The 22,649-nt window shown below is 45.5% G+C and overlaps 1 protein-coding gene across 8 annotated transcripts in view; it reads left to right on the top strand.

The window, feature by feature from the left end:
• Positions 1-22,649, top strand: part of LOC127672693 (zinc finger protein 60) — a 59,393-nt gene that overhangs the window by 21,820 nt on the left and 14,924 nt on the right. The window contains exon 1 of one of the 8 annotated variants that reach the window (XM_052168052.1): positions 17,543-17,564. The exons of 5 other annotated variants lie outside the window; for them this stretch is intronic. The gene's annotated coding sequence lies outside the window, so the exon portion shown is untranslated. Of the gene's footprint in view, positions 1-17,542; positions 17,620-21,292; positions 22,497-22,649 lie in introns of those variants that run through there. 2 more of the 8 variants (XM_052168006.1, XM_052168042.1) reach the window with 2 other exon arrangements.

Genomic DNA, 22,649 nt, shown 5'->3' with positions numbered 1-22,649 from the left:
CCAAAAGTCCTCTCTAAAAAGTTCTCTCTGCTCTTCTAATTGTGTTCTTTTCTTCTGGTCTGATGTCACAATACTCTCAATGCCTTTACTCCCAATGCCATGACTTTACTTCTAAGTTCTTCTTGAATTCAGTTCTGTCTCCTTTCTTTGTCCTCAGCACTTATAGTCTTTCAGAATACATGATCACATGGTAAAAAGTTCACAACAAGTTTGTACATAAATTCAAATCATAAATTGAATAAGAAGTTTACAACATATAATGTTTACATGCATATCCATTAGCAGTATTCATCTGGCTAATTATTCATTATCTGTCACAAGCTTAACAGATTCATTGAAAGTTAAAAACCATAATTTTTGTGACTAAGTTATTAGTAAGTTTCACATAGATAAACTCGGTCAATATTTTACCTTCTGTTCTCGCACCTATAGCAAATCCTTTTTATGACCTTTGGTTAATGGATTTACAACTCTTGGAATGAGCTCTAAGATGTGGATGCCTGCTTGCTATCTCAGAAACAATTAACTTGTGACACTAAAGACTGACAGACTTATTGCAGTTTTGATTATCAAAGAGGACCTAATAGCAGTCCTATTGTAAAAGAACTTATGTAATTACTAATATAATTTTAGAAATTCTTATAGAATCATCATTAGGTATTAAGAAATCATCTATTTGTCTATACATATCACTGTAAGACAGTATATATTCATAATTCTTCAGAAATCTGCTCAAAAGTGTGGGCTAGTACCTAGTGACAGTTATATTTAACAATATATTAATATATTAATATATAATATAGTATATACTATATTATTATATATAATAATACACTATATTATTATATATTAATATATTAATGCAGTAATCTTTCCTCAGATAAAATTTTCCCAGCCTTTCCTAGAGAAGCAAGTCCGTCATTAACTTTGTAATCCGTCTCAGAAAGATCACCTGCTAGTTTTTAGCTTCTCCTGGTACATGTCCTTGGTCCTGATAAGCCCCTTTTTTTGTATGAAGGCAGAAAACGGCCCCCAGTCATCTCTTTGGAATGCACACAGGGAGAGAGTAATAGTCTCTCTTCATTCCCTCCCCAGCAAGCTCTAAGCAGCCTGTTGCATTCAATTGATGGAGAAAGAAAAAATATTTCCTCTTTCCTGGTTCACATCTTTTCAATCAATAACCCTTATAATTGGAAAACTCCAAACCCTTCTGTGAAGGAGCATAGAAAAGCGTCCCTGTCTGGAAAGGCTTCTGCCAGACAATGCAGCCAGGATAGAATGGCTTTCCCCTTCTGTCCAACACTGACTGAGGAGGTGATTTTCTCTAGGCCCTTTTCAGAAACATTAAAGACAGCTTTAATCTTTAAAAAATATTGTCTTGTCATTTAGCAACCTCAGATAATAGAACAAAATGTTAAACAAATTAGATGAATTTCAAAGTATGAATAGTTCCCAAGTCCAGGAAGTAGTGCAAAAAGGTATTCAACAACAACAAGAGCAACAAAACTGGGAGATAAGACCTTTTGTATAAACTGAAAGCTACAATCACCTTCTTGATTGAGGCATAAGACTATAGATACCCAATAAAACGTTGATGTCTTGCCCTTTGTTGGAAGAATATCTCCTAGTTGAAAGTCTTGCCCCCAATCAAAAGGCAGAGTTGGACTATCTTTAAGATTGAGAAAAACGATTGCTAGGGGTGAAGGCAGAAACCAAACCACCAGGACTGGCCCAACACCAAGTTCAACTAACCATTTTAGATATTCCAGCCAGATTAAACAATACCTGATGACCCTGGAAACAGAAATGGAAATTGCAGTCCACATGTCCTGGCTAAGAGAGACAGGCTTCCTGGTACCCTGCCAGTCAGCTTGAAATACACCTCTCCTCCCTGTGAAGAAACCTGGAACCTGTGATTACAGACTCAGCCAAAGTCTGGGGAAAATTAATAAGAGAGTTGAGACTATCCACCTCAAGATCCCAGACACAAGCACTCTCGTGAGTCTGATTGCTCCAGGGAAACAGGTGTACACTGTCTGGGACATGCATTCTTTCATGCAGATGTCAAAGGTGAGTCAACCCATCTTTGCTTTTGAATAAAGAGGCCCAGAGGAGGATACTTACCTGTCCACGCTCTGCTCCAAGGATTTAAAATTTTCCAGCTCTTTGATGACACACTAAGTACTGACCTCTTGCCCTTCCACCAGAGGTTCCTGGGACCACACTGTTGTAATATACAGATGATCTACCTTAGCCTCCAACACGAAATAGATTATGAGACCACCAACTGAAGGGTGGCTGTAAGAGTTACAGGACCTGGGCTTCACATGCTCCACTTTGTTCTCCAGAGGCTTCATAAATGAGGAAAGTCAAAAAGAGCCTGTCTTAGTAGACCTGCTGCTACCCCTCAGGGCCCAAATCCTAAGACTAAGACACAGGTTTGAGAGTCTCCAGTGGAGTCAGGTACTTCTGGCTCAGGATACCAGAGTCTGTGGAAACAGGAAGGCCTCTATTATTAGTGCCTAATCTGTGCTGAGAGTAAACGAAAGCATTTGACTTCAGCTCTAGCGGTAGCATTTCCAGACATCTCAAAACTTTTTCATCCGTCTGTCCACAGAACAAAAGGCATTGCAAAAAGGGCTTTAACCCAAACACGGGGGTCACCAAAATGTCCTGTGACATACCTGTCCTCATGATTAGACCCTGTAGCCATACAGGATGACCCACCTGTCTAAGAGCTATAGCAACTTTGGCTAGTCATTAAGAAATGGCAGTGACTTACCCATTACCTGGACAATCACCCTGCGTTCCTCTGTAGGGTTGAGGGCAGAGGTTTCAGGGCAGTGTCAGTATTCAGCCGCCAGGCCCAGATGACAAACAGAGTTTTCTGTAGTGTATGAACTTGGGGGACTGGCCTACTTTGTTACACAAAGGTGGACAATCAAGTCCTGAATGTTCTGCTTGTCCACGGTTTAGAGAGGGTCCTGGCAAAGGTGAGTGGTAGCTATGCATCCAGTGGCTGGCTTTAAAGCAAGACTGAAGATCTAAAGCAGTCTCCAAGTAGAGATCTTTTGTGCCCATAATCTTCTTAGGATGAGATTAGGACTGTTGCCAGGAGCTGGCATGTGTCTATCAAGGGTGTGTGTGTGTGTATGTGTGTGTGTGTCTGTGCAAGTCTGTGTGTCTGTGCATGTGTGTGTGTGCGCATGTGTGTGCGCAAGTGTGTGTGTGTGTGCATGCACGCGCACATGTGTGTGTGTGCAAGTGTGTGCATGTGTGTGTTTTTTGTGTGTGCAAGTGTGTGTATGTGTGTGTGTCTGTGCAAGTGTGTGTGTGTGTCTGTGCAAGTGTGTGCCTGTGTGCTTTTTTTTATTACATTAAATATCATATTCAGTAGATCTATGAAGAGTTTGAGGACCATCTGTCTATTACGTTTACCTGATTTCAGGCTTAACCTTGAAAATACATACAGGAAACTAAATAAAACTTGTCACAAAATGAACAGTTACAAGTTTGTAGCTTAACAAAACAAGAAAAGACAAAGATCCCAGACAAATATTACTGTGAACCTGAGTAAACCTTAGAAATGTATAATTTTCTAAGATAAATATGTCTTATTCATCAAACATACATTGTTAATTTTCTAAATTTTCTAGCATCTTGGTGTTGAATAGTGGGCAAAGACATAAGTAGTTAGATTGTACAGCTTCATTTCTTTTGCTAGTTTGTTTTTCAAGACAGGGTTTCTCTGTGTAGGTTTGGCTGTCCTGGAACCCACTTTGTAGACCAGGCTGGCCTCAAACTCAGAAATCCACCTGCCTCTGAAGTGCTGGGATTAAAGGCGTGTACCACCACCGCCTGGCTGAGAACTTTTTTAAAAGATTATTTTATATATGTGAACACAGTGTCACTATCTTCAGACACACCAGAAGAGGGCATCAGATCCCATTACAGATGGTTGTGAGTCACCATGTGGTTGCTGGGAATTGAACTCAGGACCTCTGGAAAAGCAGTCAGTTCTCTTAACTGCTGAGCCATCTCTTTAGCCCCCAAGAACTTTTCTAACAATTGCTTTATAGTATGTGGTAATGCTAAGATGGTGAAGACACACAGCATGTTACTCTTTAACCTTAGTAACGATGGTTGTCAGCCATGTGGTTGCTTACGTCTTGATGAGGTCATTAGCCAGATGGAGGACAGCCATATAGTTGCTGTTTCGGAACATTCTGTGTAGCCCTGGCTGTCCTTTAACAAGAGTTTGAATCTAAGACTTTTCTTAAACAAGAGCTGAATCTAAGCTACATTTACAGCATAATTTAGACAAGAGTTGGATCACGTGTATAAGATGTTGTAGCCGATTAAAATTCCTGTGTATCGGGCCCCTGCTAGCCTGCGGCAGCTGGAAGACAGACAGCCAAGTGCTTGCCCCATGACAGGCATTACTTTAATGAGTGACTGTGTGGTGGAGACATGGGAGAGAACGTGAAGCCCAGTGGTTCATGCACTATGGAGAGAGTGGAACTGGAGATGGGAGTGAGGAACAGGTAGATATGAGGAGCCCGGAGACCCACCTGAGGTTATGGTAATGTCCCAGCTGGGCTGCCACCAAGGATTACATCTGGGTCTATGGCCCTGTCACAGCTGTGGTCCACGGCCCTATCACAGCTGGGGTCTATGCAGGTGGCCACCGAAGGCCATCTAGATGTTGTCAGGGGTCTGTGCTGCTACTTGGGACCATGTGGTTATCAGAGCTGTGCTGATGCCAGGGTCAAATTGAGCTGAATGCCCAGTGTGACGACCTGGGGCCATGGCCATGTGCTGGCCTGGGCTGCCACTGAGGGCCACGTCTGAGTCCGTGGTCCTGCTGCAGTTGGGGGTCTATGGCCCAAGATACCACCGAAGGCTATGTGGATGTCCATGGTCTGGGCTCCCACCTGAGACCACGTGGATGTCTGGGGGTCCTGATGCTGCCAGGTTCCTGCTGATCTGAGTGGCCTGTACTAACACCTGGCCGTGGTGGCATCTGGGGCCATGGCCCTGCTCCTACTGCAGCCAGGGTCTGTGTTGATGCATGAGGTGCATGTTACAACCAGAGGCCTTGTGAAGATCCCTGGTCTGGCTGCTACCTGTGGTAATGTCTGAACGCTGTTGAGCTGTTCCTGTCCCTTGCCTGGACAACATGGTGTTGTGGGACCTGTTAGATCCAGCACAACTCAAACACCTGGTCAAAGTTTTATTGTACTCAAGCTACTGCTGATTGATCGGGACCTCGGAGCAGACTCAGGAGCTGAGCTGTGACTTGCACCCCACCCTTGCCCCTTCCCCCCAGCCAGGAGGACACGGGCTTCTGAGCTTGAAATCAGCAAACATCCGTGCCAGATTACAGTTACATTTCCCCACCATTCAAGATTTAGGGTAGGAACACGTCTTTGTGGCATACGCATTCTATGCCCATTGGCTGCGCAATTTCAACTCTGGCGGGGCGACTTGCCTAGCATTCATGTCCCAAGTCATCGACCAGGATCTCGGATACTGACGCGCATATCTTTTTACGCAAGATGGCTTCAGTTTGATTTCTTGTTACAATGGGAGAGCTGGCTTTGGTGGCCTGGGTGCAGGTGAGCTGGCCCCAAGGGTGTGTGAGTACAAGAGAGCTGGCTCTACCCCGCCCCCCTCCCACCCATCTATATCATGATGGCATGTGCTGGCTCTGGGCCAGCAGGTCCAGGCAAGAGGAGAGAACCCAGCTAGAGAGCTGAAGGCGGATGCTGAGTGTCTGGGCTCGGATCTCCTGCCCTCCAGAGAATAACCACCCTGAGCAGGGAGTCGGTCAAAGCAGGAACTTATTTTATTGTATCAGTCTTTTGTTTATATAGGGTTGAGGAAAGGGGTGGGGATTTTTGGTGGGGTGAGATGGAGAAGGGTGACTGACAGGGCCAATGAAGTTATTCCACATCAGCGGTAGCTAGGCAAATGCAGACTTAAGCAGGTCGGAAGTGACTGAGACAGGTGTCTAAACTCAAAGGCTCAGGCTCCCTTACTAGGCCTCGGTATCTGGCCAAATAAGACCCAACATCTCCCCCTATAGCAACAATATGCCCCACCAGCCCAACCCCTCACTGATGCCAGCAGCAGCTGGGAGAGCCGGCCCTGAGGTTGCGAGAGTGGGAGGGCTGGCCCCGCCCCCTATCTGGATGTGGCCCCGCCCCTTGCTGAATGCGGCCCCGCCCCTCGCTGGAGCAGCTCTGCACTAGGGCGTAGCAGGGAGACAACCACGTGGTGGGCAGTTCAAAGCGTACAGAAGGGAGATGCCCACGTGGTGGGAAGCCCAAAAGTGGCATAGCAGGGAGGGAGGGCACTCACTGAGTAGGTTAGCGGAGACAGTTAAGGGGGCGGGAAGAAGTGGCTGAAGAAGTAGGTTCTAGAATCAAATATGGTAGGCAGCAAAAACCAACAGAAGCAGATGATTTATACATGTCTTAGGAGAGTCAGAGCAGCAGCTTGGTTTGGAAACCCGAGTTCCTTGTGTGTGGGTGGGGACTCATTTAAATTCATTTCTGTGCTTTCAGTCCCAGAGGAATGAGAAAGAGAAATTAAAAGGACGGGAAAGGACGCGGCGGAGGGTAAAGATTATCATACACACGGGGAAGGGCATATCCAGAGGCACACATCTGGGTGAGGCTAGAGCGGTCCTGAGCTACGTGGGGGAGGGGGAGAGGAGGGGCGCGGCAGAGAGAGGAACCAGGTACAGCAGCCAGAAGGTGGAAGGCATAAGAAGGGGTGGGTAATCAAAATGTCTGGGTTATAGACGGGCTGGAGAGCCCAGGGTAGAGGGTGGGGTATGAGAGCTGCACCCCATAACATGCAGGGATGCTGGGAGAACCAGGATATGTTAAATAGGCACCTAAACCATTTGACACTTGGGAGGCCTGCTCCTTTGAACACAACAGTAGTTATTTTGTATTCAGTCTCCATTTTGCTCGTAAGGTGAAAATAAGTTCAGATTCTCAGACCTTACTTCCCGGAAGTAATTATACTGGCACTAAAGAATGTTACTAGTGAGCCAAAAAAGTTAGGGTTGAATCGCTTGTACCCTGTTACCTCAATGTTCTGAAATTCCCCTGTTCACCACCTGTCCCGCACCCTTCTCACCTCACTCGGGATAATATTTTGTCTAGTTAGCCGAACATGCTGCGCCACTTCACTGCTTGCCTTGGACCTTTGAACCAGGTTTTCCTTCTGAGAAGCCTGTCCCGGGGACAGACTGGTGCCACCGTTAGCTTTTCCTTCTCATGGTCCCGGATGGCCAGTGTTACAATAAACTGTTCCTGCCTAGCTGAGATTGGTGTACCTGTGGTTGGTGTGGCGGCTCCCAGACCCCAACAAAACTTCATGCCCAGGGCTCTAGAATGTTGGGGCGGACATACAGAATGTGGAAAAGCGTGGAATTACAACTGCTGTATGGTCTGTTATACTCCCAGGAATCCGGGGGGGCGGGGGTGAGAGGGTGTGTGCGTGTGCAACACCACTCAGGAAACCCAAACGATGGAGCCGTCGGCATGCCCGAAAAAAGAAGGAGGAAGGGAGAAGGAAATGTGCAGTACACACATCATGACGTTTTATTCGGGCACAAGACGAAAAGAAATCATGCCATTTTGAGAAGACGGGTGGACCGTGAGAAGCCCAGAGAGAGTAAACATGACTTAATTCCGAGCCACCTCACAGGCTGGAGAGATGGCTTGATGGTGAAGAGCGCTTCCCAGAAACAAAGCCCCGCTTCTGATCGATTAGAAACTGGTTTCATACAGTAAACTCCTTTACCAGGTGGGGTGGCTCACACCTGTAATGCCAGCACTGCCAGGCTGAGGCAGGAGATTTGCCGCAAATTATAGTTACCCAAATCCCTACTCCAACTGTAATCAGTGTTGGTGTATGAGATCCTGGCTCAAGGAAAAACATTTTCCTCTTAAAAATGAAATTACAGCTGGGCGGTGGTGGCGCACGCCTGTAATCCCAGCACTTGAGAGGCAGAGGCAGGTGGATTTCTGAGTTCGAGGCCAGCCAGGTCTACAGAGTGAGTTCCAGGACAGCTGGGGCTACACAGAGAAACCCTATCTCGGGGAAAAAAACCAAATCCAAAAAACAAACAAACAAACAAACAAAAATGAAATTACAAACAAGTTAAAGGTTTAGAGAGGTGGTTTCATGGTTACAAGCATTGCCTGTTCTTTCAGGAGACCAGGGTTCGAATCCCAGAACCCTCATGGCTGCTCACAGCTATTCTTAACTCCAGTTACAGGGCTACCAAACAGCCTCATACACACACATATGCGAGCAAAACACCAGTGAACATAAACAAAATAAATTATAACAAAGATGAAAGTAAAAAGCCAAGTTAAACACTTTCTTTGTTAAAACAAACCCAGGAAGTTCTTAAAATAGGAATTCCTGAAACTTGGGGGGGGGGGGGAAGCCAAATTGTTTTAAGATGAACCACTCACAAAAAGTCAAAAATAGAATTTGCCAGACACCCAGACACATTCCTCTCTGTTGGTTCACTCAGCCCCAACTCTCTTTCTTAACGAACAAGTTAAAGGTTTTCTTTCTTTCTTTCTTTCTTTCTTTCTTTCTTTCTTTCTTTCTTTCTTTCTTTCTTTCTTTCTTTCTTTCTTTCTTTCTTCTTCCTTCCTTCCTTCCTTCCTTCCTTCCTTCCTTCCTTCCTTCCTTCCTTCCTTCCTTCCTTCCTTCCTTCCTTCCTCTCTTTTTCTAAGACAGGTCTCTGTAGCTCAGACTTGCCCTGAACTCCTGGCTGTCCTGACCCAGTCTTCCTAGCTCTAGGATGTAGACTCATAGGCACTTCCAAGTCCAGCTAAATAGGTGTGTTTCCATTATGCATAAGTGTGTTTGCATGTATTTGTGTGTGAATTTTCATGTATCTTGCTTACTGTTTGGGGAAGAGGGTTGGAGACAGGGTTTCTCTGTCTAGCCTTGGTTAATCTGGAACTCACTCTGTAAACTAGGCTGGCCTAGAACCCACAGATCCACATGCATCTTCCTCCCCAGTGCTTGTGCCACACTACCTGGCTATCTTTCCAAGTTTTAAAAGATTCTTCACACTTTCCTTTAGTTTTGTTTTAAATTGCTTATTATTGATGTTATTATTATTTAAAATTTTTAGAGACAGATTCGGGCCAGGCCAGTCTCAAACTCCTGGTTCTCTTACTTCATTCGTCTGAGCTGAGACTACAGGTGGGTGTGCACCACCATAAGCCCCACTCCTTTTGGAAGCAGGCGTGTGTGTGTGTGTCCGTGTGTGCGCGCGTACATGTATTTCTGTGTGCCTCATCCCACGTGTGGAGATCAGAGAAAGCGTTGAGAACAGCAGCGTTGTGGGTGTGTTTTCTCCTCCTCCGAGTGGGGCCAGGGATGCATTTTCAACCCCCAGGCTTGGCTGCAAGCACCTTTACCAAATCACCGCTTTCATACCTGGCAGAACCACCTTGTTCGTTGCTTTTTAATTTTTTCCTGGGATTTCCCTATTGAACTTACAAAGCAACTTCATAGAAGAGTTCTTCAGTTCTAGGAAAAATGAAAAACAACAAAATGTTGATTACCCTCAATTCCCGCTCCCTTCCAGGAATGGGGAATGGGGCGGGGCATGGGTGTCGGGGATGGACAAAACCCAACTCTTGATCTTGCCTCTCCCCCCTTCTTTCTTTCTCCTCAATGATCTCTGTAGGAGGATTTCACAGAGATTTACAGGTTTGTGGGCAGCTGAGCAGCAATGAACGCCTCTCTTTGCTTTTATCCTTTTTTTGGGGGCGGGGGAGGGGGGGGGAGACTCCTGTTGCCACCTGGTGGCTATTACGTGCAACAGCAGATTTCTAGATTTAAAAATGAAAAAGCAGTGAACATTTATCTCATCCATTTTAAGTAGGTCAAGCATTCACAAGCAGATTATCGGGTGGTTCTGTTTCAAAGACATTGTCCAGATCTCCAGCCACCAGACAGCTTGACTGGTTCTAAGGAGTCCCATAAGAGGGTCTCATTCCCACACCTGGAAGACAGTCCTAGCTCTCTGCCAGAGGCCTCACTCAGTTCTGCCCAGTGGAGCTCTCTCCGTAGCAGCCCAGTGATGTGCCTGATTCCCCAGAGCAAGAGAACCTTCACAAGCAAGGAAGGAGCTTTATTCTATTCCTTATTTTATTTATTCCTTATTTGTATTAAGTTTTTAAAGATTTATTTATTTTATATATGTGAGTACACTGTTTCTGTCTTCAGACACACGAGAAGAGGGCATAGGATCCCATTACAGATGGTTGTGATCCACCATGTGGTTGCTGGGAGTTGAACCCAGGACTTCTGGTAGAGCAGTCAGTGCTCTTAACCACTGAGCCATCTCTCCAGCCCTATTCCTTTTTTTTTTTTATTTTATTAAGAACTCTTATTTTATTTCCTTATCTATTTTTGATGTAAAATGTTTAATTTAAAAATGCTAGCTGGAGGGCTGGAGAGATGGCTCAGCGGTTAAGAGCACTGACTGCTCTTCCGAAGATCCTGAGTTCAAATCCCAGCAACCACATGGTGGCTCACAACCATCTGTAAAGAGATCCGATGCCCTCTTCTGGTGTGTCTGAAGACAGCTACAGTGTACTTATATATAACAATAAATAAAATCTTTAAAAAAAAATGCTAGCTGGGTGAGTTGTAGTTTGCTTTTATTAAATTTAAAAAGTAAACATACTTTTATATTTTTATTAAATAAAAATATTTTTATTTAATATTTTATATTTTTATTAAAATAAATTATTAAATATTAAATAAATAATAAATAATAACTAAAATATTAAAATAAAATATTTTTATATTTTTATTAAATAAAAGTTTCTATAATTTCTCAGGGCAAACTGGTTAAATCTGGCAATCTAATCAGCGACTCCCTCCCCCCAACCCCGGCCCACCTACTTCAGAGACCAGCAGCATGGGAACAGAGTGCTCAGGCCCACTGTGCAGCATCTGTGTTATAGGTGGTTCTTCTCCACACAGACAGTCTCCAGGTGGGGTTGGGAAATCCTCTAGTCCAAACTTTTAGGAAATTTCATTTTTAGAACATTTATTTTTTTATTATATTTATTTAAAATTTCACAATTTTTAATACTTTTACTTTATATTTTATATATATTATAGAACTATTATTATTATTATTAGTTTCTGGATTTGGTTTTTTCAAGACAGGGTTTCTCTGTATAGCCCTAGCTGTCCTGGAACTCACTCTGTAGACCAGGCTGGCCTTGACTCAGAAATCCTCCTGCCTCTGCCTCCCAAGAGCTGGGATTACAGGCATGTGCCACCACCGCCTGGCTTGAACATTTATTATTTATTTTAGAACTTTTACTTTTATTTGTGTTTCCCTTAATAAGAAATTTATTAGACTGGGTGGTGGTCTTACATGTCTTTAATTCCAGCACTTGGGAGGCAGAGACAGGCAGATATCTGTGAGTTTGAGGCCAACTTGATATAGAGAGCAAGTTCTAGGAGAGCCAGACTATACAGAGAAATCGCATCTCTAAAAATAACAACAAAGAAGTTTATTAGAAGAATTACTAGCCGGGCGGTGGTGGCGCACGCTTGTAATCCCAGTACTCTGGGAGGCAGAAACAGGCAGATTTCTGAGTTCGAGGCCAGCCTGGTCTACAGAGTGAGTTCCAGGACAGCCAGGGCTATACAGAGAAACCCTATCTCGGAAAAAAAACAAATCCAAAAAACCAAAAAAAAAAAAAGAAGAATCACTTAATTTATAGATGACAGAAGTGTTTCCGGGGAGGTGTGGCCTTGTTGGAGGAAGTGTGTCACTGTGGAGGCAAGCTGTGAGGTCTGGCCAGGGTGACAGTCTTTTGCTACCTGTGGATCAATATGTAGAACTCTCAGCTCCTCCAGCACCGAGTCTGCCTGCACGCTGCCATGCTTCCGGCCATGATGATAATGGACTGAACCTCTGAAACATAAGCCAGGTCAATGAGATGTTGTCCTTCATAAGCGGTGCCTTGGTCCTGGTGTCTCTTGACAGCAATGGAACCATAGCTAAGACAGTAGCTGAGGGAGACTTTGAGCTTCTGAGCCTCTCGCCTTCCCCTCCCAAGCACTGGGATTGCACACGTGCTTCACCACGAGTCCGAACACCACACAACTCACACTTGTTCTAGGAAGCCAGGCCCTGGGGCTCCCAGACTCACGACTGCAGGGAAGGAGGAGCCGGGGTGACAGGTATCGCTCCCCTCACTTTGTCTGTGGAGCGGTGATCACTGTGTCCACTCTGCCCTCAGCGACAAGGTCTGCAAGAAAGGCCTCCTGACAACTCCCCCCCCCCACACACACACATTCTAATTGTCCAAACTGACCGAGTTTGCAGAGCGTGTCGCAGGATGCTGCCAGATGTGACCGGAAGGATAGCTGCCCTGTCCTCCCTACAGGGTTAGGGCGCAGAACGCTGACAGCTAAACTGTGAGGGCCCCACACGAAGGACCCGACCCTGCCTTGTTCCAGTGGCAGCAACAGCAAAGCCCCGAAGGCTGCAGTGTCTAGGAGGAAAGGTGGGTGCCTGCAATTCAGTCCTTTCCTTTGAGGGGTGAGGCTAGGTGTGGGGGCTTTTGCCTGTAATTACAGAATTTGCACTCGGGGGCTTTTTTCTTTCTGTCTTCTGTGTACAGGTAGGTGCATGCTGACGACTCCCTACACACATGCAACATGCACACTATACACACATGAAAAAGGAAACACACACACACATCCCAAAAGAAAAGAATGAACAGCTCTCCCTCAGTAAATGGCACTGTCACAGGCCACCCAGGACCTCCTGGGGTTTAAAGCGAGTTCACCATCGCTGGGGAGGGAAGGCAGCGACCCAGGCTCACTGGTCGCAGTAGGCAGGCCTCATGTTGATCCGCAGGCAACAGGAGGCCGTGTTCCACACTGCATCATAGCTTGACCATAGAACACCTCAAGGCTGGTTCTCACAGTGACACACTTCCTTCAGTAAGGCCACACCTACTCCAACAAGGCTGCATTCCCGAATAGTATCATTCATTCCCTAAGGGTCAGGCATTCAAATGTGAGTCTAGGGAGGCATACCTAGTTTAACCACCACTCACAAGAACACAGAACTACTCAGCTATAAGATATACGCAGAGGACCTAGGTCAGACCCCTATGGGTCCCTGGATTTCTCAAGTTCCCGTGAGTCCTAGTCAGTTGACTCTGATCTGTATTTGCTCGTTGTGTCCCTAACCCCTCTGATTCCTCCAATTCTTCCTCCCCCTCCTCTGCAGGACTCTCTGACTTCCACCTAGCGTTTGACTGTGGGACTCTGCATCTGTTCCCATCTGTAGCTGGATGAATCTTCCTCTCTGGTTTCCTTCATGATGAGTCTGCTGGGCTATAGTCAGTTGCTTAAATTTTTCTCATAGACCTACTTTTAATATTGTTCTTAAATAACATGGTTCTTAAACTCTTTAACCTCCCTTCCAGTCTACCACCCAACAGAGGTAGTGGAAAAGAAGGGATATTAGGATACTGGGGAAGTGGACCTGTTTAGAAATGGTTCTTTGGAGCAAATCCCATCTGTGTTGTCAGGAAAACAGCAGTTCAGTTCCCAGGAAGCAGCAGCCGCAGCTCAGCAGCTCAATCCACCTGCAAACACTTCACGAATACACCAGCAGTCCAGTTCAGTCGTGTTGGGATGGCCGACATGAATCAGCAGTGGTGGCACGATCCAGCAGAAACAGCCAGGTCACTGCCAGATCGGCATGAGTCACTGGGAGCACCCAGGACCAACAGGGACGCCAGGAGAAGTTCTGTGTCGCGCCTCTCTCAACGAAATGAAGATTAGCCAAGACTAGAGACCAGTAATGCATTACAGAGCTAGCTCGGCAAGACACCGTCACTGTCCGTTGAGTCCTATTGATAGTCTCTCCAAGTATCTCCAAACATCTCGTGTCCTCCATGTGTCTTACCTCACATGCATGTTGCCTTAGCACAGGAGCCTGTTTTAGCAAAACTCTAAGTACATGCCCAGTGGTGGTGGCACACGCCTGTAATCCCAGTACTGTGGGAGGCAGAGGCAGGCAGATTTCTGAGTTCGAGGCCAGCCTGGTCTACAGAGTGAGCTCCAGGACAGCCAGGGCTACACAGAGAAACCCTGTCTCAAAAAAACAAAAAACAAAAAACAAAAACCAGATCCAAAACAAACAAACAAACAAACAAACAAAAAACAATCCGAGCATGTCTGTATTAACTGACATTACTTTGCCAATCTGCCTAAGTCCTTGGGAGTGGCAAGCTGCCAGAACCCCAGGAGTCTTGACAATGGCTCAACTATGTAATGTAAGGCGAACGAACACATGCATGTTGCTAGGGAAGAACCCTCCAACCCGTGTCCTTTCTTCATCTCGTGTCCTTTCGCATGCTTGCTTTAGCAAAACATCCCCTTGCCTGTATCTGCTTCAGGAAAACACTCCTTCGTGTGTTTGCCCCAGCGAAAGGCCATCCTGCACAACTGACTTTCCAAAGAAGCCATCGGTTTCCACTTCACTAGTCCCAGAACACTCTGCAGGCAGGACAAACTATAGGTCTGCTGGGTTCAGAATTGCCACACAAACTCTAGGAACACAGTTAAGCAACATAATGATCTCAGCTAAGCAAGAATAGGTTATTGAAGTCAGGTGGTGGTGGCACACGCCTTTAATCCCAGCACTTGGGAGGCAGAGGCAGGTGGATTTCTGAGTTTGAGGTCAGCCTGGTTTACAGAGTGAGTTCTAGGACATTCAGGGCTACACAGAGAAACCCTGTCTTGAAAAAACAATAAAACAAAACAAAACAAAACAAAACAAAACAAAACAAAGAATAGTTTATTGAATGTACCAACCCCCAAGACTGATCAACCTGGACCACAAAAAGAAGGATTGGGATCCTAATCGTGATGCCAGTCTGTTCTTAGGGCCAGCTTTTTTTCTTTGTAAAGATTTATTTTATGTATACGAGTACACCGTTGCTCTCTTCAGACACACCAGAAGAGGGCATCAGACTCCATTACAGATGGTTGTGAGCCACCATGTGGTTGATGGGAATTGAACTTAGGACTTCTGGAGAAGCAGTCAGTGCTCTTAACCACTGAGCATTCTCTCCGACTTTTTTTTATAGGAAAAAAGAATTCCAGAAGTTCAGAGGGCAAGGGTGGAGGTAGTTTACATTTTGGTGAACTAGACAAAGTATCTTCACTGAATTTTCAGCCGATTTAAGTTAAGTGAGGTAAGAGGGGTGGTGGACGGGTGGTAAAATGGGAGTTTCAGAGCATAAGTAATACAACCATAGCCGTATGAGCTTTTAGGAGATTTTTTTTCGGTGTCAGTTATAAATAACTATTTCTGGGAAGCAGAGTCTGTGAACCTGAACTTAATTTCATCTTATGAGCAAAGTGGAGACTGAATACAAAATGGCCACAGTTATGTTAAAAGGAGCAGGCCTCCACAGGTTGAAGAGTTTGTGCCTGGGTTGGTGTCCTAACCCCTCTACTTCTGGCCTTGCCTGGTTGCAGACGATGGCTGGTTAAGGTCTTGTGTTCTCAAGGAGTCCTTGCTAGGGCTATTGTCAGAATTCACGGAGTTTCCAATTTCACTATATAGTCCTGGCTGGCCTCAACGTCACAGGCATCCACCTGGGTCTGCCTCCCCATTCCTGGGATTAAAAGGCTTGTGCTAGGGGCTGGAGTGGTTGCTTAGCTGTTGAATACTGACTGCTCATCCCAAGCATCCAGGATCGGTTCCCAGCACCCACATGACAGCTGACAACTGTCTGTACATCCAGTTCCAGAGGATCCGACACCCCCCCACAGACACACACCAGCAAAACATCAATGCACATAAAATGAAAATAAATAAATTGGAAAAAAGGGGCATGTGCCAGCCCCAGCTGGTGTGCACACCTCTCGTCCTAGCATCTGTGAGGTAGAGGCAGGTAGATGCCTGGAGTTCAACACCAACCTGGTCTACAAAGTGAGTTCCTGGACGGCCAGGGCTGTTACACAGAGAAACTCTGTCTTGAAAACAAAACAAATCAATCAAACAAACAAGCAAAAAAACTGAAAAAGCATGTGCTACCATCCCCAGCCAATTTGATTTTTATTTGATGAATTGCCACTTTTTTCTTCACCGGCAATATTCTTTATCCCCCAGTCGGCCTCGATTTTAAAACCCAACCTAGCCGGGCGGTGGTGGCGCACGCCTGTAATCCCAGCACTCTGGGAGGCAGAGGCAGGCAGATTTCTGAGTTCGAGGCCAGCATGGTCTACCGAGTGAGTTCCAGGATAGCCAGGGCTATACAGAGAAACCCTGTCTCGGAAAAACCAAAAATCCAAAAAAAATAAAAAAATAAAAAAACCAACCTAAGTCTTCTTTTGACTATTGTGAGGATGGCCACTTTATTTTGTTTTTTGTTTGTTTATTTTTCTTTTGGTTTTTCAAGACAGGGTTTCTCTGTATAGCCATAGCTGTCTTGGAACTCACCCTGTAGACCAGGCTGGCCTCGAACTCAGAAATCCGCCTGCCTCTGCCTCCCAAGTGCTGGGATTAAAGACATGCGCCACCACCACTCGCACTTGAATTATTAAGAGATCTGGGATGAAAGGCGTGTGCCACCTCTGCCCGGTTGAAGACAGTCACTTTTAATCCGCTAGAGTATTTATCAACATATTTTCTGTAAGTTAACACAAGGTTGGGACGGACTTATTTCAAATCTAATCTGTCTATAGTTTAGGCGTTTAGATCATTTACAAAGCATTTAATACGATTAGTGGTCCTAGTAGGAATATCTATAGGAAAAAAACGTGTAAATATAAAGAACAATGTTTCTGAAAGCTCATGACATGTTACACTAAGTACGTTTCCCCTACATAAACATAAAGGTGTATGTGTTTGTTGAGATACTTTCACGTGCGAGTCATTCAATTTTCAAAATGAGGGGCAGTTTTGTTGATATTTATCGACTGGTCCTCACTTAGATTTTCCTATTTACGTAACAGGGACACTGACTCTTTGAACATCTAGCTGTCTGAAATCGCTACCACGTTTAAAAACCGACCAATTCTGTAGTTCAGTGTTTCCAAATTTACCATAGCCCCTACCAGAGCACAGCGAGGTGGAAACCCACTCAGTGCACAGTATAATCAAGTCATTTATATGCGGATCTGATCATACTTCCTGTTCTGCTCATCTGAGCTACACTACACAGAAGAGACAATCAGTTACGCGCAGAACTGACCGGAAGTACCTTTTGATCACAGGGGGGGGATCCTTTCCTTTTAGCGCGCACACCACCTGCCCCCCCTCCCCCTCTCCCCCCCACAAACCACTGGCGCGGCTCTTAGATGGGATGGCCCAGGTTGCATGCTGGGATCTCCCTGAACTCAAGAGTGCTAGGCTTCATAGAGTTGTGCACACAGGCACTACATTTCCCAGGGGCCATCGCGGCGGAAGTAAAGCAACTTCCGGTGCCCTGGCGGCGCTATTGCGGACGGTTAGATCTTTCGGGTGGGAGTAGGCAATTGCTTTGTGTCTTCGGTCTCTGCAGAGTAAGGCCGGGAGTCCGCGGGCTGGGTGTGGACGGTGTGGTGGATGGATGCTGATACGTGTGTGAGTGTTTAGGGACGGTGCTGTGTGTGTGCGCGCGCGCATCAGTGTGTATCCACACCTGGAGCTGTTTGCATTATCTGTAGCTTTGTGCGTGTGATTTCTGCTCTAGTTTCTCTCGCGGCCACCGGGGCCGAAGCAGAGGAGCGAGCATCACTAAGGAGAGGTCAGGTGCGGGGTCTGAAGGGAAGCTTTCCCCGAGGTTCAGACTTGAGCCTTGTGATGAGCATGTGAGGCCGAAAGCGCCTCCGAGGGTGACCTAGGAGGGCAGCTGCGAGTTGAGCCCCCTGACTTTGTCAGAGCCCTAGTCATGTGAGTGTTGAGGGAAAGTGCCACTGAGGATGCTCAGTGCAATCTCAGGCTGCCCAAGTCGGCCATTATCCAAAAGGAGGGTTGGAGGAGCGGGAGATCTTTGTTCGACCCATCTAAGATTCAAGGGCGAGTTTGCGCTTTCTCTCTGCTTGAGAAATGAGGTTTTTATATCCAGAATATAGAATTGTTAGTAAATGAAGGAGGAACGTGTAATTTGGAACCTCCACCATTGTGTCCCTTACAATGCCCCTTCCCTTTCCATTTAGTATTCACGTTACCGCTTCAATGACCCTTGACATCTTCTGTCATCTTCTTTCCCTTTCCCTTTCTTTTCTTTTTCTTTTTCTTTCTTGGCATCTTCTTTTCCCGAACATGTCATAGATAGGAACCTCCAGAGGTTAACGTTAGAGCTTTCAAACTCCGACTTGCTAAATCAATTCCTATTTGGACGGCATGTCACAAGACAGATGGCCTTTGATCTTTTGACTGGCCTTCCTTTCAGAAGAGTGGAGGTGGTGGAAGAAGATGATTTCCGTTCACGCGTGAAGATTTTGAGAGTGGGGAAGTGTTAACTCTCCCCCCCTTCCCTTCCCCTCCTCTCCATCTGGGTTGGAGTCTCGGTTCTGTCTCCTGGCTCTCGTCCTGTCCTGAACCTTAGGATGCCTGTGGTGAATGAAGCCTGTTAGTGCAGAGCCGCCATATACTGAGGGCCTGGTGTGCTTTAGTTGTTGCCCTGTGAGGCCATTTTGGGTTCATTCTCCTCAGTGCTCTGCAGGACAATGGAGTGTGAGAAATAATGTGATTACTGGTTGGATATTTAAGAAAATGACTCAAAATGAAAAGCTAGGCTTTGTGGTGTGCACCTTAATCTCAGCAACTGGGAGGGAGAAGCGGAAGCAGCAGTGTGAATTCTGTAGCAGCTTGATCACAGAGAAGTTTCAGGCTAGCTGGGCTACATGGCGAGAACCTGTTTCAAAAACAAGAGAAGGAAAATGAATATACTAATGTAGAACAGAGTATTTTTCTAAATGTTGTGATGAAACCTTTGTATTGTGTAACTCTGTATAGTCTATGTCCTTTGGGATGAGTTAATCTAGCTCCCATTTTGAATGTCCTCTCTGTCTTTTCAAAATCATTCATCACAGTCACCATGTTGCAGGACACATCTCTGAACTTCTGTGGTGTGGCTGAAGTTCTGTAGCCCTTGGTCATCACCATCCCAGCTCTCTCTTATGGGTCTGCGTCTCCCAGTCTCCACCCTGATGCTGCACATCCAGGCTCTGCCACTCAAACCCCAGTAACCAGCGTCTTACTGTTCCTAGGGGAAAACAGCTTCAGATTCTACATGAGGGAGACCATGGGTATCTGTCTTTATGTTTGAAGACGAAGTATTTGTCTTCAAAATTATGTATGTTGGGTTATGTGCCCATGAGCACAGCCCACTAGCCTCTGAGCCATCCCCCAGCCCCAGCCTCTGTCTTTCTCTTTAGCTTACTGAACTTGTTATTCTCCGTGTGCGTCCATATTGTAGTAAGTGGTTCAGTGTGTGTGAGCCCCGTTCTCCGTGGGCTTTGCCCACCCGGCTGTAGGTGGCTCGCAGATCACTGCTGTGGACCTGGTGCTGGAATGAAGTGGGAGTGGGACTGTCAGATGCTGATTGATTTTCCTTTGTGTATTTGCACTCAGTAGTGGAATTGATGGATCAGGTGTGAGTTCTGTTTGTAATTGAGACCCTGCCACATAGTTTTCTGCAATGACTATTAATTTACATTTCCTCCATAATGTTCTTTTTCTTCTACATTCTCCACATTATGTTTTGTTTCTGGTAATGGTTAGTGTTTTTAAAAAGTTTTCTTTCTTTCTTTCTTTCTTTCTTTCTTTCTTTCTTTCTTTCTTTCTTTCTTTCTTTCTTTCTTTCTTTCTTTCTTTCTTTCTTTCTCCTATCTCTCTTTCTTCCCTTTCCTCCTCCTCCTTCCTTCCTTCCTTCCTTCCTTCCTTCCTTCCTTCCTTCCTTCCTTCCTTCTGTATCCTGAGGGTTGTGCCTACATGACCGTGGGCTCCTTGTGTGTGCCTGGTCTTGTAGGTGGCCTGAAGAGCGTGTCAAATCCCTTGAGATTGGAGTTAGAACTGGTTGTGAGCTACCATGGAGGTACGGGGATCGGAACCCCTGGCTTCTGCAAGAGCAACAAGTATTCTGAACCTCTTTGCCAAGTCTGGGCCTCTGATGGCTGCCACTCTTAATGGGCCTGAGGAGGCCTCTGTGATTTTAATGACTCTCATTCTGATGCTAATTTTTCATATGTCTATTAATAGGCCATGTTTATGTTCCATTTGGAGAAATACTTATTTCTAGCTTGCTTGTCTCTCAGGACGTTTCCTTGTCACTGAATTGTCTGCTTTCCTTATAAAGCCGCTGTGCAGGAGTTTAGGTGTTCCCTCCTTGTCAGATGTGGTTTGCAGTTATCCTCTCCCATTCCTGTACTCTGCTGATTGTCTCCTTTGCTGTGTAAAGGTTTTTAGATTGATGCAAATCCTATTTGTCCATTTTGCTTCTGTTGCATGTTTTTTTTGAGTAATACCCAATATATCCAGTGTTCTGGATGCTTTCCTGTATATATATATTTTTTCTAGTAGCATCAGTTTGTAATTTTTAATCTTTTTTAAAAACATTTTATTTATTTATTTTATGTATTTGAGTACAGTATGCCTCTCTTCAGACACACCAGAAGAAGGCATCAGATCCCATTACAGAGGGTTATGAGCCACCATGTGGTTGCTGAGAATTGAACTCAGATCTTTGGAAGAACAGACAGTGCTCTTAACCACTGAGCCATCTTTCCAGCCCAATTTTAGTATGTTTTGAGTTGACTTTTGCACGTGGAGTGACTGAAGGTCTAATGTCATTCTACCGAATTTTAATGTTGACTTTTTGCCAGCACTGCCCTGGAATTGATGTAGACCAGGATGGCCCAGGACTTTGAACAAGTCTCCTGTCTCTGCCTCCCCAGTGCTGGAATTATTGACCTCGGCTTCTGTATCCAGCAAGACTTTCTGTACTCTTAATAATGGCCTTGGGATCACAAACTTTATGAAACATTGGCAGTTACAAGTGTCACAAGGTCATAGACTATCAAAATGTGGGCGGGGGGGGGGGGATGGCTGTGGGGTTACCCTAATTCTTCTCAAATGATTTATGATTGACACATTTTTTTAAAGATTTATTTATTATTATATCTAAGTACACTATATCTGTCTTTATTTTATTTTATTTTATTTTATTTTATTTTATTTTATTTTTTTGAGACAGGGTTTTTCTGTATAGTCCTGGCTGCCCTGGAACTCACTCTGTAGACCAGGCTAGCCTCGAACTCAGAAATCCACTTGCCTCTGCCTCCCAGAGTGCTGGGATTACAGGTGTGCACCACCACCACCATGGCCGGGCTGTATCTGTCTTAAGACACACCAGAAGAGGGTATCAAATCCCATTACACATGGTTGTGAGCCACCATGTGGTTGCTGGGAATTGAACTCAGGACCTCTGGAAGAGCAGTGAGTGCTCTTAACTGCAGAACAATCTCTCCAGCCCGTTATACTTGTTTTTGCTGTAGTAACTTTACTGGCTTATTTATTTGTATGAGGTTGTGAAACCGAATGATAGAGAAAAAGCTGTACTTATTGTGAGGATGTGTAATCTTCAGCCTGGAAATAACCCTTCACATAAAGAAATGTAGCTTAAACAGAAGGGAAACGGTAGCAGAACCATAGCAGAGCCGTTGTGTCAGGCATGAGTTGCAATGACGGAACCCAGGCTTTGAAACAGCCTGTTCTCTGTGGCTTTTTTTTCTGAGATTTTTATGGGCTTGTTCTTTTGACAGATTCTTAGAATCTTGTCATCACTTAGTTTCCAGACATACCTGGCAAACCAGGATGTCTCATGTGGCTGATGGTTGCTTAGTGCTAAGTCTCTCAGCATAACCCATACATCAGATGCTCTGACACTCAGAGACTGACTTGCCAACTGCGCCTTTGTGTGAGGATGAGAGGACCTCCTAGGAAGCTGGCAGCCTGCAGTCCTGACTCCCTGCTGCTGAGAAGGCCAAAGCCATCCACAGTGTCTCTCCTTTCTTTGATAACTCCGCCTATCTAACTCTGCACACAGATAGGTGCACTTCTTGCAGGCATAGAACTGTGCAGTGATGGCCCTCCTATGGCAAGATGGAAGATGGAGACATGACCATCCCTGGCAGGCGGGCTAGCCTGGTGTACCCAGAGGCAGGAGAGAGGGAAGGATAAAGATGAAGGAGAAAACCTGTGTGTGAATGTTGTGGGCATATAAAATGTAAAATTTCATAAGATGATCAGATGTGTACTTGAGAGAAGAGGGAGGAAGGAGCATTAGGTGTTCAAGGCCGGCCTGGTATACAGGAGACTGAAAAACAGACAATGGCACAGTGGATGGAATGAAGGCTAGAGCACTGGATCCCCATCTGGTGACGGCTGCTCCCAGGTGCCACATCTCAGGGATCTCTGAGGGTGTGTGTGCCGCTCAGAGCTTGTGAGGAGAGGGTCAGTGCTGCTGGGTGTGATACAGAGCACACGACAGTCATCACACAGCCTGGGACAGGGCAGGTGTGTCAGCATGCTGAGGCTGAGGACCCAG

This window comes from Apodemus sylvaticus, chromosome 1 (assembly GCF_947179515.1).
Source record: "Apodemus sylvaticus chromosome 1, mApoSyl1.1, whole genome shotgun sequence".
Taxonomy (NCBI): domain Eukaryota; kingdom Metazoa; phylum Chordata; class Mammalia; order Rodentia; family Muridae; genus Apodemus; species Apodemus sylvaticus.
This window is presented reverse-complemented; position numbering and strand designations above follow the sequence as displayed.